Genomic DNA, 15,519 nt, shown 5'->3' on the forward strand with positions numbered 1-15,519 from the left:
TTCCCAATTGGGGTGTAACGATACCCTCGTATCACGATACGATACATATCACGATATGATATTATTGCTCCAATTTACCTACTTACATTTGATGATTCAATTTCTGTTCCTAAATACTGAAGCACTGCTTATTTCATTTGTATCTTTGTTCTATTGTTTTTTTATGCTTGTAAGTGATTTATTATTTCTATGCAGCCCTATTTTTAATGTTTATTAATTCATTAATATGATGAAGTGTTTTTGGCAAGTTGCACCACGTGACATTAGAACCTGAATTAACTTAGCCATGACATTTTTTTTGTGATGTGACGACAGTTGTATAACCCTGATATTTGATATTATATCCAAAAAAAAAAATAAAATAATTAAACAAAATGTTATTTCAGAAATTAAATGATCGTAGAATAGGTATATTCAAATAATGGTAGTAATTAATTAATACAATTAATTTTAAAAAAGTATTTACGAAATCAGCATCATATCAATGACACCATTTTGTTACCTGCAAGGTTGATTAACTTCTCGGGCAACCTGGTTATATCCTGTAAGGGCTTTTCCAGTAGGTTGGAAGGCTGTGGGCATAGAGATGCACCTTTATCATGTCACTCCATCAGCCGCTCCAGCAAGGTGATTGCGTTTTCTTGTAGCAGATATCAGACCTAATCTTCCTTATGAAAGGTTCTGTCATCTCTCTGTGTAATATAAAGGCTCTCTCTCTTACGCACATGCATCTTCTTGAAAGTGCACACACAGATCCATCCCTGATCAGACATGATCAGACACAACAGATTCAGCCGTTCTCTTTCAGCACCCCATTGCCATGCACACTGAACTGATCATTATTTCATTTTCCAGTCATAAACACTCTGTGAAGGGCTTTGTGGGCTGTAATTAAGGGTCGTCTGCTCTTAACTGCATGGCTGATTTTGAATTTCCTCAGTGAAATGGCCATTCTGGACTGGACAGGGCAGGAGTGTGAAATTCAACACCGCCTCTAAGTGCTTCACTGCAGCTCGGAGTGAGCAGCAGATTTGGGCCCTGCTTGCCCCGCTCCCCTGCTGATTCAGAGCCTTCTCCAGCCCTCCCCCTTGCTCAGACAGGACAGAGCATAACGCAGAATCAGGTGTAGCTCAAACAGTAGAGTGTTGGCGCTTGCTGGGAAAGCAACTGATAAGAATATATTATAAAGAAATGTGTTGAAATGCAATGCAAGTCACTTTGGATAAAAACGTCTGCCAAATGCATACATGTAAATGTTTAGGTAGAAGTCATGGGAATTTGAAGAAGATGGCTCTTGGGTAACTGCATTCATTTAATAATAGTTTACTGTAAATTCTATCATCATGTGTTCATGTTGTTCCAACCTGTACGATTTTCTTTTCTCAGTTGAACACATTATTTTCTATCTCCAGAAATAATAATAAAATTTAATAGTACTCTCCAAAGGTTTCAGGCTCCACAAAGGTGAGTAAAAGTAAACCATACAAATTCAGTGGTTTAAATTGAAACTTTTCAAAACATTGATCAATCAATGTATATTCATGCCGGAATCGGCAATGTTTCAGCAATATCAAATCAATACCAATATCAAAACCAGTTCCTCAATGACTACGTTTACATCACCAATTTTCGGGTTATGGTCGGGTTAAGGTCACTATTCGGGTTTCTGAAACATTAGGAATAACCCGTTTACATGCGTGAGCAGAGAGTTTCTCCTGTACACATGTAATTGCAATATCGCCATGTAAACGGTGACGCGCGGTTAGTGTCTAGATTTCCGATTCTTCTTCCTGTATCCAACGACAACAACAACAACAACAGCACGCGGATAATAGTTCGGGGCAGATAACGATTGCCTTTGTTTGCGCTTTGATGCTGGTAACGTTACTAACCTCGCTCCAAAAGTCTCGCCTGGTCTTGCCATGTTTACTTCCGGTATACTGCACGCGGATTTTTGTGTGCGCCGAGAAGTTTCTCTACTCAAAAGACCAAGATTCCTTGGGAATAGAACATGCACAGAACACAAATCACTATGGGGATATGGCGATACGCGTTTACATGACCAAAAATTCAGGTTAGAATAGGGGTACCCCAGGTATAATATCCCGGTTTTTAAAATCCGGGATATGAGCATATTCGGGTTTTTACCGTTGTTTACGTGGCCGTTTGCGACTGGGTTATTGCCAATATCCCGGTTTTGAACGGGTTATTGGCTGCATGTAAACGTAGTGAATGTCAGACTACTTAGTGTCATGAAGACAACTCACAAGAAGATGTCATTCATTGGACTTACATTTGCGATCTTGGCCACTTAAAGAGCGAATCTATGCGACAGGAAGTAAGTGCGCTACTGTTCCAGGTCTAAAAAAAATTCCAAAGCTCACTGCCCTTAATGAACATTACAGTAAATCCACAATATCTATTTATAATTTGGATATTATAAATTATTCATCATTTATGATTTTACTGGTGCAGAGATTAGTATGTGTTGTGTATTTTATAAAATCCTACTTTTTGGAGTAATGAACAGACAATGAGAAGGATTAGATTTTAAGGGTTATTTGTACGTTTTTAAATATATAGTTTTATCTGAGGGCCTAGATGGCCCTGACGGTTCTCCTCTGCCTGTTTTCGTATCGTATTCTTGTCCAGTATACTTGTATGAATTTTGTTATTGATTAATAATTACAGAACTTTGGCTGGACTAGGCCTATCTCTTTAAAATTTCAAATAGCAGCGAGTATGTTAAGTGTTTTAGCAGCTAGAACATGGGTAGATGTGTTGAAATAAATATGCTGACCATTGGCAGATGTTGGAGACAGTGAAGTTAATCGTCTGTAAGTAGGTGACCAGACGCAATGTATGGATATCTGTGACTGCTTTAGCGCTCCACAGCCCAAGGCCTGACCATTCACAGTCAGCCTCTCTGATAAAGGTCATGACAGCAGATTTGTGCTGTCAACCACATAGAAGAAGAGACAGGAGATTGAGCTAGAGGGAGGGTGAGAGACAGAAGGACAGGAAGAAGAAAGAGAGAGGAAGAACAGAGTTCACATGAGAAATTCACAACCAAAACAAAGATGCTAGTACCAGTGGGAGGTTGAGCTTGATGATCTTTCACTGTCAAGTCTGATTCTGTTTGTGCAGTGTTTGCTGCTTTGTATTGTCAGAGGGTTTGTTTTGCTCCAGTTAATTTAATTAAATTGTTTTTCTGCTTGTTTGAGTGTAGTTGTGTCTAAGTGTTTGGTATCGCTGTGCTTTTCACTGTGTTTGTTGCTGAGGTCCATGACCCGATGTGAGATTCACCAATCAGTGAGTTTCCCGAATCTCAATCAATTGTTAATTGGTTAATTGGTTAAAATGAATGGATATTATCTCACATTTTTCCTTGGATTCTCACACTCATAAACACATTGCATATTAAGAAAGCCGAAGGAAAAATGTTGAGGAAAACTGAATCCCTTCTCGGAAGGGAGAGTACATCTACACCATAATGTGAATTTGATACCTGAAGTCTTTCCTCCTTATCTCGCCTTTTCTCTCAGTTCAGGGAACGGATGTAGAGTAGGACGTGTTAATCTGTGTTTACATCAAGAGTTATGTGATCCTACCTATTCGCCATCTCCGGACCTGTTCTCTCTCATAAGTGAACTTTGAACATGGGTGAGGTTTCTGTGAATGTTCTCCTCTAGTAGTTCTTTTATAAGACAATACAGCTTGAACTCTTACCCAATTTCTTAGAAACTGTGACGGGGCCTGATAGACAATCCTATTATCTCTTCTTTTATCTTACTTTCTCTCTTCTTTTCCCCCTCAGGGGTTTTTCTCTCTCCTCATTTCCCCTCCTTTTACCATTGTACCTTTTATTTTTTCTCCGAGTCTGTCATAATATTTGAGGTCACTCATGGTAGGAGATGGTGCTTTTTAAACCTTAACATTGAGAGTCCAGCATTAGAATAGCTGTTCTTTTTCAATTTTATAGGATTGTCTGTCTCATTGAATGTCTTTATTTAGTTTATTTGACTGATTTTAGATCAGATTTGACTTAAACTATTGGCATGAAGTCCGATTCTGACTTAATGCTCTTAATGGGACAGGAAAATCTGATCTGTTAAAAATGATGATTATTTTAATGTTAAAAGACTTGAAATGCTACAGTAAAAAAAACCTTATAATTGGTGAACATTAGGCCTAAGTTTCCTTACTATATACAGTGAAAAACTATAATGAATCTAACAGGACATTTCAAGTAATTTTACAGTAAAAGAGGTTTTACTGTAAACAGTTTCTGGAAACAAAATCGTCTCAATTTTGAATTTTCAGTTAAAAGCCTTAAACTGACATTCCCAGAATTTTGTGTGACACTTCACATTTTATGTTTTTTTTTTTTTTTTTAATAGTTGCTTCATCTTAGTATTTCATCTTAGTAATTTTTGTCCAATACGATAAAGCCGAAAACGGATATATTGGCCAATCAATCTAAATCCAAATTTTTATACAAGTTTTTTATTCAAGTTTTGAGAGCCTGATTACAAAACGAAGTCTCATTATTAAAAGCCACATCCCAAACACACAATTATAATGTTCTTGTTATAATTTTAGGTAGTCTATATGACAGACCTAACTTTCGTACTTTTTTATAGTGATTCCAATCATATTTCAACCAATTTAAATAGTGCACACCTGAAGTGTCAACTGAAGGAAATAATCTATTATTTATCAGATTTAATATATCGGACAAATTTTATAATCGGGCCGATAACAATATGGTGGCTGATATATTATGCATCCTTAGCGAATTACCATGACTGTTTTGTATGTGAATCTTTTATATTATAGTATTTATTTACATCAGATTTGATTCATTGTGTGGCTTTCTTGTTACTACCTGTTTTTTTGGTGGTTTTCAGTATATTATATAGGCCTATATAAATTCACTTTAATATAAGTTCTATTTATAAAACATAAATTGCTACATCCACTTTTCAGTACTTTTCAGAGATTTTTCAAACAAACTCTGAATATTATTGATGGACTGTGTGCGAGTCCGTAAGAATGTTTGGTGATAATCTGTGTCTGATCCAAGTTAAACTGTTAAGACTGTTCTTCTTTGTCTATGTCCCAGTGGTGGATCCCATCAGCCCACCGCTTTGTGCAATACCCCTGCATTGTGTTCACTGGCCTTGCTCTGGTTGTGCCGCAGTGTGAATTGCATGTTGGCTGAGTGTGCAAAACGCTCCTCCTTTATTCACTAAGGGGAGAGATAGTCCTAAAGAGAACACACACGCTTTCCCTCTCACGGCCCTCTTTGGAGGAAGCACGTGAAAGTATTTGCTGATGAAGCTATGGTGTGTGTTTGTTGGACGGATGCCATGGGAGCTTGGTTGGGCCATTGACTTTTGGCCATTGGTCAGTCGACTAATTGTCGTCTATCAACCGATCGACTAAGAGGATAACTTAGTTTTTAGACCTTTAGCATGGTGAAAGCCATCAAAGGACTACTTTTGTAACCGATTCACAGAAATAAACTGTTAGAGAGGATCCCTGCAAAGTGCAGACAAGTCTCTTAAAATATCAGGTCATTTGACAGCTAGATGATTCCAGATTGTTGAGTGTCATGTGGTGGAACTTCTAAAAATGTAATAAATGTATGAATAATAATTTGTATGTAATTTGTAAATACTTTTTACATGGAAAATTATATAGTACCATTCAAAAGTTTGTGGTTAGTAAATAAAACATTTATTCAGCAGGGACAAATTAAATTAAAGTGATTTAAAGACTTTTATTATGATTAGTGCTGTCAATCGATGAACTATTTGCACATTTTTCAAGTTTTTTTTATATATATTTTTATTTTGTAATTCAAATTTAATCTCAAAATTAATGTAGAAACATCATAAATACATATGCATTTATTCACAGTTTCTACACAATTAAACAGCACAACTGTTTTTAACTTTATATTGAATAAACATCCATAATTGCCTCAGACTTTGGCCTTGCCTTCTGCCTCAAATGGAGAATCCAGCTTGTGTCGTTGTTGGTGGGAATTTTCCTTGATTTTCTACAAGGGGAAAAAGGCATGCATCAGTGCTTTTTTTTAGATTTATGATGAAAAGTTTTCCTGTGGTGTTTTTAGAAGTGTTTTCAGATAGCTCTGAATCGCAATTCTAGCCTTGGAGATTAAACACCACAGCATCAGTTGGCAAAACCTGTAACTGTTCAGCTGTGAATGTGAGTATGGGCCACAGCTTTGATGGATGTAACAGATTGGATGCCGAGGGCCGAGGGGTTAATCTCTGTAAATCTCAGTGCAGTAAGAATAAATGAGAATGGAAAAAATGAGTATGAATGGGAGAGAGACAAGCGACAGGAACGACCTGACCTGAACCTTCACTGCAGAGACGAGATTCTTGGGCTGCTGCCATCTCTCCTGTTTGTTTTCTATGACTGGAGCCTGAGTGGTGGTATGTTAGCATATTATTTATTTGTACATGTGCTCACACATACTCGGTTACAAACTTAAGAGCTTAACAAAACAAACTCTGTGAAATTACTTCCTTATAAGTAGAGGTCGACCGATTAATCGGTTTCGCAGATATATCGGTACTAATAGTTGATTGGTGGAACTATCGTTATCAGCAGAAACCCTTACCGATAGTTTTTTCCGGGTTGTGTCCATTGCTGGAGCGCTGAGAAGAGACCTTACCACAGAGCGAGAGCGCTAAGAAGAGACTGCTGGCATTACACAGAGCGAGAGCGGCCACTAGAGGCCAAATAACAAATTATCACTGTGTTGTTTATTGCAACGTGTGAGGCTGCGCGCAGCACGGAGAAAACACGTTGCACAGAGAGCGCTGACGCTTCAGATGTGCATTTAAAACACCGACACCGAAACTGTATGAATGCAGAAGGCTACAATCCATGTTGCCATATCATTATAAAGTAATTAATTTGATGACCAGATGCTGCATAGCAGAGAAAGAACAGAAGTATGTTTGCCATTGAGGCTGTGAGGACTCTAGAATTAGAAGCTACCTCAAGCGGTTAAAACAGTGTGACCAAAAGAAGCCTGACCCAAATGTGTAATGTCACAATTGTTACCATCTATTTGCTTTCATTTATATCCAGCTGGAAACTTATGCATTCATTAGTCTGCAAAGTTGCATATTTAAAGCTAGTGACGTTGACTTTTAAAGCTATTCTCAACATTGATATGTTCATAGGCGACAGAAACATAAACAAATCTGAAATGCATTCGATTCAATTATTTTTGATCACTTAGTTGGTGGTGCTAACACAGAAACCTACAATTTTCGGGACAGCAGCATTTGTCCAAATTTCAATCTTAACCATTCTATTTCATTAGAAACGATCTTAAAACAGGGCTTTAAGTGTTAAATAACGCACTAACACTTTAATAATTTCATGTGGCAGCAGGTTTCTTGAGGCTGCAGTAATATCATCCCATATAAGATAATAACCATTAATATCAAATTGCATAAGTCCCAGGTATTACTTCATAAACTGTCAATTATGAAAAGCTCAGAAGATTTCATCTTATAATTTTGAGGACCTTTTGTTTATTTTTAGTGAAGACATGATGGAGAGCCAGTTTCCCAGTGGTGAAATATTTTGTACTGAGACGTGATCGAGCAAAGAAACTTGACTGATTTTCAGGCTGAATCATTAGACTTGTTTGGCTGAAATAATCCCTTTTGCGTTTTACAAACCTTATTTTTTTTTTTTTAATTGCTGTCTATCTATTCTGTAAGCCATTTATGAAACGCATCCCTCTGTTTACAGAGGAAATGATTTGCACTCTGACCCGACCATTTCCTGTACAACAGCATGTTTGTCCATTTGGTTGAGTGTCACATTCATGTGCTGGATTTGGCAGTGTGAGTGTGTGCTGATATTATTATTATTATTTTTTTATTACTTTTTTTGTAGTATGTTGCATATCCAAATAAATGCTCTGTCAGGTAAATAAAATATTAGGAAGTGCAACATAATTCATACTTTACATGGAACTGTAAAAAATTATAATCTGATTCTCAAGCAATTCTAAGACATGCAACTATCTACTAAAACATATCTTTTAACACAGCCTGAGATTACACTGAGACCCAATGATGCTATGACACGGTGAGCTCCACTTTTTGACACACATATTCAAGGAAAAGACAAAATATTTAAACTGTCAAAAAAATACTAGAATACGCTACACTGCATAATCGCAAAGCTGTATTTTTAGCAGCCATAACTTCATATTTCAGTAGTTGTTTCGATATACCTATTTGTATGCACATACATTCTAAACGTAAAAAAAAATGTATGCGCTCACTTGAGGTGCAGTTTATGTGGATAAACTAAGATGGAAAGACATTTACCGAATGAATCCCTCGATGCGTGCCTCAACAGTTGGATGTGAATGGATAAAATGGATAACTGGACTAGCCAGCTGACCACTTTCATTGCACAGCATCTCAAATGTTGTTTTATATATATATATATATATATATATATATATATATATATATATATACACGCACACTATAGTAAAAATATTTTTGGAGGATCATGTTAACATACAAAATTGGAATATCGCATAAAACATCTGCGATTAAACTAAATCACCTTTTCCATCCCATGAGTTTAAAAGAACAAAATCAAAAGAACAAAATTCCTGGGAAACTGCAGCAAAATATCTGTAATAAAAATGTAAGTTCCTGCAATCAGGGAAGCCACTGTGGTTCTTTTTTTTCCCCTACATCATTAAAGATTTGTGTCTCAGAGTCCGCAGCAAAACACAATAAACGGTGTCATGTTCTCTTGCGTTCGGATGCCTGGTGTTTGTGAGACTTCTGGGAGGAAATTAAACCAAATCATTCTGATGACAGACTTTGAGGCATTTCAGAATAACTTTTTATGCAATATTCCAATTTTGTGCATATGTTAAATTTGATACTTAATCAATCTAATATACTGATTTGCTGCTCAAAAAACATTATTACTATAGTAGATCAGTGTTGAAAACATTTGTGCTGTCTACTATTTTATGGAAATGGTGATACATTACTTTTATGGATCTTAGATGAACAGAAATATCAAAATTTGCATTATATATATATATATATATATATATATATATATATATATATATATATATATATAAATGCCAAATACAATTTCATGGCTGGTCAAATTTCCCATTTCACTCACTATACAAGAATGTGCAGAGGCAAAAAGCTTTTGGGTGCTAATTGTAGAGTTTTAAAACTCAAAGGGGAAAGCGCTCTGAAATGAGTGTTTTGGGATAAACTGAAACGCATACATTAAGTTGTAGGCTAACTGAGCTTGCAAATGTAGAGCGTCACCTGGGTTTGAGTCATCCGCATGCTAAACAATGGTGGGCTCTTTACGGATCTCCTGGTGGGCTAATTGGATGACACATTAATTGCTTGGGCCGGTACTCAGTGAAGTGGAATGGTAATTATTGGGTGCTGCTTCTAATAAAAAGACTCCCTCATCCATCACAGACATTTGGTTGGCAAAGAGTTTTTTTTATATAAAGATTTTTGCATTACTGGCTTATTAGGCAATGGGAATAAAGCCTGTGACAGCTGCAATGCGCCCCCAAGCTGAGCGAGAATTTTGAGGAGGGCACAGCGAACAATCATGGAGCCAGTGTCCTCTCTGCCCTAAAACCTCTCTAGCCAAACCAGATGAGTGTGTAATTGATGTTCTGTTTCATTGCCTAAGCCATATCTGTGCAGAAGTGGACATGCAGTGAACTGAGGGATGTGTGAATACATGTTAGTGCTCCATGCTCTAAAATCCCACAATCCTGTCCCTTGCCAGCCCTTGTTTAGTTGGCACATGGCTTTATAATGACATCATCTGCGGGAAGATAAAGATGGAAATTCAGACCCAGAAGGAGAGTCAATAAGCCAAGGACAGTCTCTCAGCCGTACATATTGATAGACTGAGATAGTGAGGGATGAGGTTGGATGAATGTCTCTGCTGGGCTCTAGACTACAAGAAGACAGTGAGTGAGCAGAGCAGACTTTTACACAAGTTATTTATGGTTTTTATTTTTTATATAAACAGCAAAACGATAGTTTAGGCGAATGTGAGTGTAGCAGTGGAATATTCTATTGTAATCTCACCCTCACTCTTGTGCTCAGTCATGGCGATGTCGCGAGACTTTTCACTCAACGAGAAATCTCATCATATTTTAGTCTCGCGAGATCTCGAGATCTCGTCACACCCCTAGTATAAATCTTGTGATGCATAAATTCACTTGGAGCATTTAAAATGTTTGATTTTAGCTTAGGGTTTTATGTTTAATTATAGACAATGGTATTTATTGGTTATCAACCAGAACATAACGTTATTGTCATCTTATTGGTATAGGCCAGGGTGTTAATATTGGTGCAGGACTGCACTAATTAAGTTGCACTAGTTGATTTTTGTTTCCTTCACCATTATTCTGCATCTTTCTTGTTCAATGAACACAATGTTAGTCATTTGATTTCCAAACATTTCATTTTTCATGTCATTTTTTTTATGTATCATTCAGAGCTGTTAGTGAGTTCACAACCTTATGAACCATGAGTCATTTTCCCAGTATGTTCACTTTAGAAAATAAAGCAACTGCAAGATATACCTAATATTTAAGGTTGATTATATTTTTAATCAGTTAATCTATCGATTTTCTTTGGTTATTCTATTATTGTTATTATTATTATTATTATTATTTATTTTTTTTGTGGAAAATCGAATAATTATTTGCTGATTCGTGAATTAATCCTTTGGTTAACTCACCAATATATAACAACCATGACTTGCAATGAATTTTTTAATGTTTTAACAGCACATAAATCAACATATTTGTGTAATAATTAATGTCATCGATTAGGTAGGTTGTTGCATTTTTCCACTACATACAGTATATTAGAAAACCAGATAACTAGAAAAACAGTTTGCTGTTTATAAAATTTCAACTGTCTGTATCTGAATTGCTCCTTCATCGCAGCAACAGTGACTATTATAAAAAGCTTGAATAAGAAGCTTTGCACTTTCCCCCATTCATTCTCAGTTACCGCCTACCAAACCCACCGCATGCTTTAGGGGCTCTGGCAAAAGTCAATGGGCTCAGGGTAGGCAAGAGGTCTCTCTTCTACATCGTCCCGTTGTAACTTTACATGTGGTGTCACTGTTGAACAGTGTTACTTTAGATGAACAAGTGATTAATACACTTTTTTATGTCACAATTGTAATATTTGCGTTATTTTATTTTTGTAATATGGATTATTGTCTCATCCCTTGCCTCCTTGGAGGAAACTGCCATGACTGAAGCACTTCATCGAGAGATTATGTTGTTCTGGTTAAGTTTTTGAGTGTTGGATGGAAAGGTAGATGGATAGGTGGAGGTAGAGAGAGGTGAAGGATAGGTTTTTGCTGTCTCAGCCGTAAGTGCTGTTTTGACTCGGCATGACATATGCTGTGCATTGACACACTGCCAGGCTCTGCCCTTCAGGAGCCCAGAACATGATCTGCTCTAGCGGGACGCTTCCTGTCTTTCCTCTGGACCCTAACCTCGTTTTCTAGAGCCGCCTGCTCTGTCACGATAACGCCATAGGGCAAACATAATGACCCACCGCCCCCTAAGCTCGTCCCCCGTCAGGCAGCATGGAAGGGCCAGAGTGACACAAACACACTGTTGCATTGTGGGATGCGGTAGTCTCCTGCCAGATTTGTGACTTAGCCTTTTCTCTGCCACAGCGCTAAATGCATGGTCAATGCTCTGACCTTCAAGCATCTGCTTGGGGACATCATTAACCTTTGCCCTTTTGCCATTAAAGCCCCCTCACTTTCCTGACTGCTCATATTCTGCCTGAGGAGGCCATTTACTAAAAATGGATCTTCTCAAACATTACTCATGTCTACTCTACACAAAACTGTAGTGGTCTGTAGGGCTAGCAGTGTGAACAATAAAACATACAATACTTACAGAAACAAATAATGCTTTTAGTTGAATATTTATTTGGAAGGGGCCTGTTTAGGTTAAACAAATGACAAAAAGTGCAAGTAGTTTGACTCAAGCTGATTTTTTTAGAATTATGTTATGCTGTAGTGTGCTATTTGTATTTAGATATTTTTCTATAATACAGTTTTATACTGTAAAACATGTATCGCAATTTTAATGGTAAAAATCTATTAATAGATCCAATTAAATGTAATTTTAGTCATTTTTGATTAAAATTATGCTAAATGTACAGATTTTAAAGATGAAAAAGAACAAATAATTTAATGGTGAGGAAACATTTATATAAATTGACAATCCCAGAATTTCCTGGTTTTTACCATAAATTTAAGTTTGTCCATATTTTTATTATATATATATATATATATATATATATATATAACACATTTCTTATAAAACCTTGAGCTCAAGGCAAAAGCTGAATAGTTGGATATAAAATGCAATACGATTAATTTAATTAATTAAAAAAATACAAATAAGAAAATGTGTGCAAAAAAGGTTGCAAACAAAACAAATGTATAAATTACTGTGTACAATCGAGAACACAATATACAGTAAATAATGCAATGTTAATATACAAAATTATACATTCTGCAAAACGGGAGAAATCTGTGCACTAGTTAAAATATTGAAAATAGATGATATTGATGTGCATGTAAACATGGGTCTTAAAGTGCACCTGAGGTGTAATATGATTACTCTACAGATGTTTATTGAGCAGCCTGACAGCTGTTGGAAAGAAAATGTTCTTTAATCAGGAGATTTTAGATGTTAGTGATCCCAGGTGTCTGGAGAGCAGCTGAAACCAGTTATGTGCTGGGTGAGATGGTGTGTGATAGTGAGTTCGATGAGAGAGATGTTTTAATGCCCCGCAAAAAAGAAGTTTGAAATACATGACCAGCAGTATACAGTTAGCAAACATTCAAACAACAAAATATACACACAACAAAAATCACAGCACTGAGAAAACAGCAGATAAGATAAACAGATAATCTGTTTGCACCAGCTTTGCAATGCACACTCAATTCATGTCAGACTTATATATACAATCAATTGCTTTAAAGTATGCAGGTTTACAGTATTGAACAATGTCAGTGTCTTTCCATTACAATTACAACTTAATTTTCTACTATAAAGCAGTGTTTTCATGTTTTTACTCGCGTGACATCTGACCTCAACGGCCTTAACAGAAGAAATGAACCGCCACACCCACCCATTATGCAATCGCTATGGACCATTGGTAGTTTTGAAGTTGTTTACCAGCCAGGGTGAACTTTTTTGGAAAATTTGTTTTGGCAAGCCGTTTCAAACTCCAAATGCAGTTTTGTTTCAATTTTGTTTCTATTTTGTTTTATTAGTGCTTTCATTTCACTTGAAGAGTATCGGAGTATCATTTAAATGCATGAATGTATCGCCAATCAATATTATATATTTGGGTGTTTAGTGACCCGGATCTATATCTAACATGAACGAATGAATTCTCTACCTGTCGCGATTATATCAAACTCTCCTGATGTTACAGTTACTATTACAGAAGAATAAAAGCATATTTTGTTCCCTTTTAGAGTTTGGAAGGGTTCAGTATTAGCAGAAATTTTATATCATCTTTACTGTCCTAATCAGAGCTCATTTCCCTAGTAGCACCTCATTGCAGTACACAAGATCCAAGGGGGCGGAGTCGGAACCAGATAGAAGGGGTGGAGTTTGGTAGGTTTAGGGGTGGGTTTAGGGATCAGGGGGTGGAGCTGTGTAGGTTTAGGTATATGTAAGGTGGGAGGAGTTGGATCTGAATCCGACTCCTCCCCGTGGATTTCATGTTCTGCAGTGAGGACCCATTTCCCAGTACATTCAGCATCTGGATCATATTCGTTTTCTTTGCATATTGCGTTCAGTATATTTGCTCTGCAGTAAATCAGTGAACCATTTCAAGTTTTGCTGATGATACTTCCTATTCTTTTGTTTTCTGCCTTAGTTAACTATGAGTAAAGCATCACTTCGTCATTGTGTATTAGAAATTTCCACCTTGTGGAATAAATGTGAATTGCACTTATTCAGTCATCAAAGACTCAATTTTGTTGTTGTGCAGAAAAAAATATACTAAAGCGACCCTATACAATATTTATTGCTTTCTTTTATAATTGTATTATTTTTTTTTCCTTGTTATATGGTTTATAATGAATTGATTGAGGAATACTAAGAAAAAAAATAATGAGGATGAGGGTAATGAATGACATCCTGGGTCACTAAAATGTGTGTGGCTAAAAGTGCTTTTGAGTATTCCTTGCATTAACTGAGAGATAAGATTCTTATCAGGATATCACTTGTTAGTTGCAGCCGTACTTGTTTGTAGTTAAATTTTATCATCTGAACTTTGGCTCTCAACCAAGTGATGTCTATATATACTTGGACAGACACGCGCTGCATCTGTCTCCATGAATGCTTCTCACTAATAGCTACAGGGTAAGTGCGTAATATTCTCTTAACGGCATCTCTTCTCTGACAAGTGCATATATCTCAGCTGCGCTTTTTGAAGTCCTATCTTCATTGTCACAGCGGAGCTTAGAAACCGGTTTTATTTGCGACTGTTTATCTCTGTGATAACTTCGCGGTACTTTGGTTTCTAAATATACTGTGTTCTTTAGTTTGGTTCAGTCTTTAAACATGTCTTTAAGCACACCTTCTCTTGTTTTAGATCTAATTGCCTCGTTCCCGTTGCGGCGTGCTGTCATCCTAGTTCTTGTACAAGTGTTCTATTTTTGGATGAGGGTCGTATTGTAGTGGAGGTGGCTGAGAAGGGATACGCCGAGCAGGTGAGAAGGGGTTCGCTTTTAAGAGGCTTGTGGATGTCAGTCATTTGCTTACGAGTTGCAGTTTTGCAGGGTGAGTGGATCTTCAGTCTCTGCCTACTTCCCCTGTGATTTGATCAATCAAGGAGAAATTAAGGGAAAAAACTCTATTCCGTTCAAACTGGAGCTGTCATGGAGCTGATGTGTAAATGGATGACTATAAATGCCTGAATTTCTGTGATGAATCTAGGCTTTTTGAGGACACTACTCTTTCACATCATTTGTGTAGAAGTGTTCAGACAGTTGAGCAATGAGCAATTTTAGCTTTTTTAATATAATATGGTTATTATTAGAACTATCATTCCAGCACAACGTCGAAAGTGTGTCATGAAATAATCACCCTTCCATCATGATACCATTTGCATGACTATTTGCATGTTGAAATGTTGGGTAGAGCCCTGAAGTCATGTGAAAAGCACTTGACGGTATAGTTCAGTCAAAAACTAAATTTCTTTCATCTTACTCACCCTAATGTTATCTAAATCCATGACTTTCTTGGAACACAACAGGAGATGTTTAGCAGAATGTCTCTGAGGTCACTGAGGCTGTCAGTGTAAACCCTTATTACACAAAAAAAGAAAGTCCTACACGTTTGAAAAATGAGGGTTATTGACGACT

The 15,519-nt window shown here is 36.8% G+C and overlaps 1 protein-coding gene across 2 annotated transcripts in view; it reads left to right on the forward strand.

The window, feature by feature from the left end:
* nck2a (NCK adaptor protein 2a) overlaps positions 1–15,519 on the forward strand; it is a 51,649-nt gene that overhangs the window by 6,279 nt on the left and 29,851 nt on the right. Inside the window, exon 2 of one of the 2 annotated variants that reach the window (XM_089133326.1) lies at positions 14,748–14,865. The exons of the other annotated variant lie outside the window; for it this stretch is intronic. The gene's annotated coding sequence lies outside the window, so the exon portion shown is untranslated. The remainder of the gene's footprint in view (positions 1–14,747; positions 14,866–15,519) is intronic. 2 annotated transcript variants of the gene reach the window in all.

Source organism: Pimephales promelas, chromosome 7 (genome assembly GCF_988280905.1).
Source record: "Pimephales promelas chromosome 7, fPimPro1.hap1.1, whole genome shotgun sequence".
Taxonomy (NCBI): Eukaryota; Metazoa; Chordata; class Actinopteri; order Cypriniformes; family Leuciscidae; genus Pimephales; species Pimephales promelas.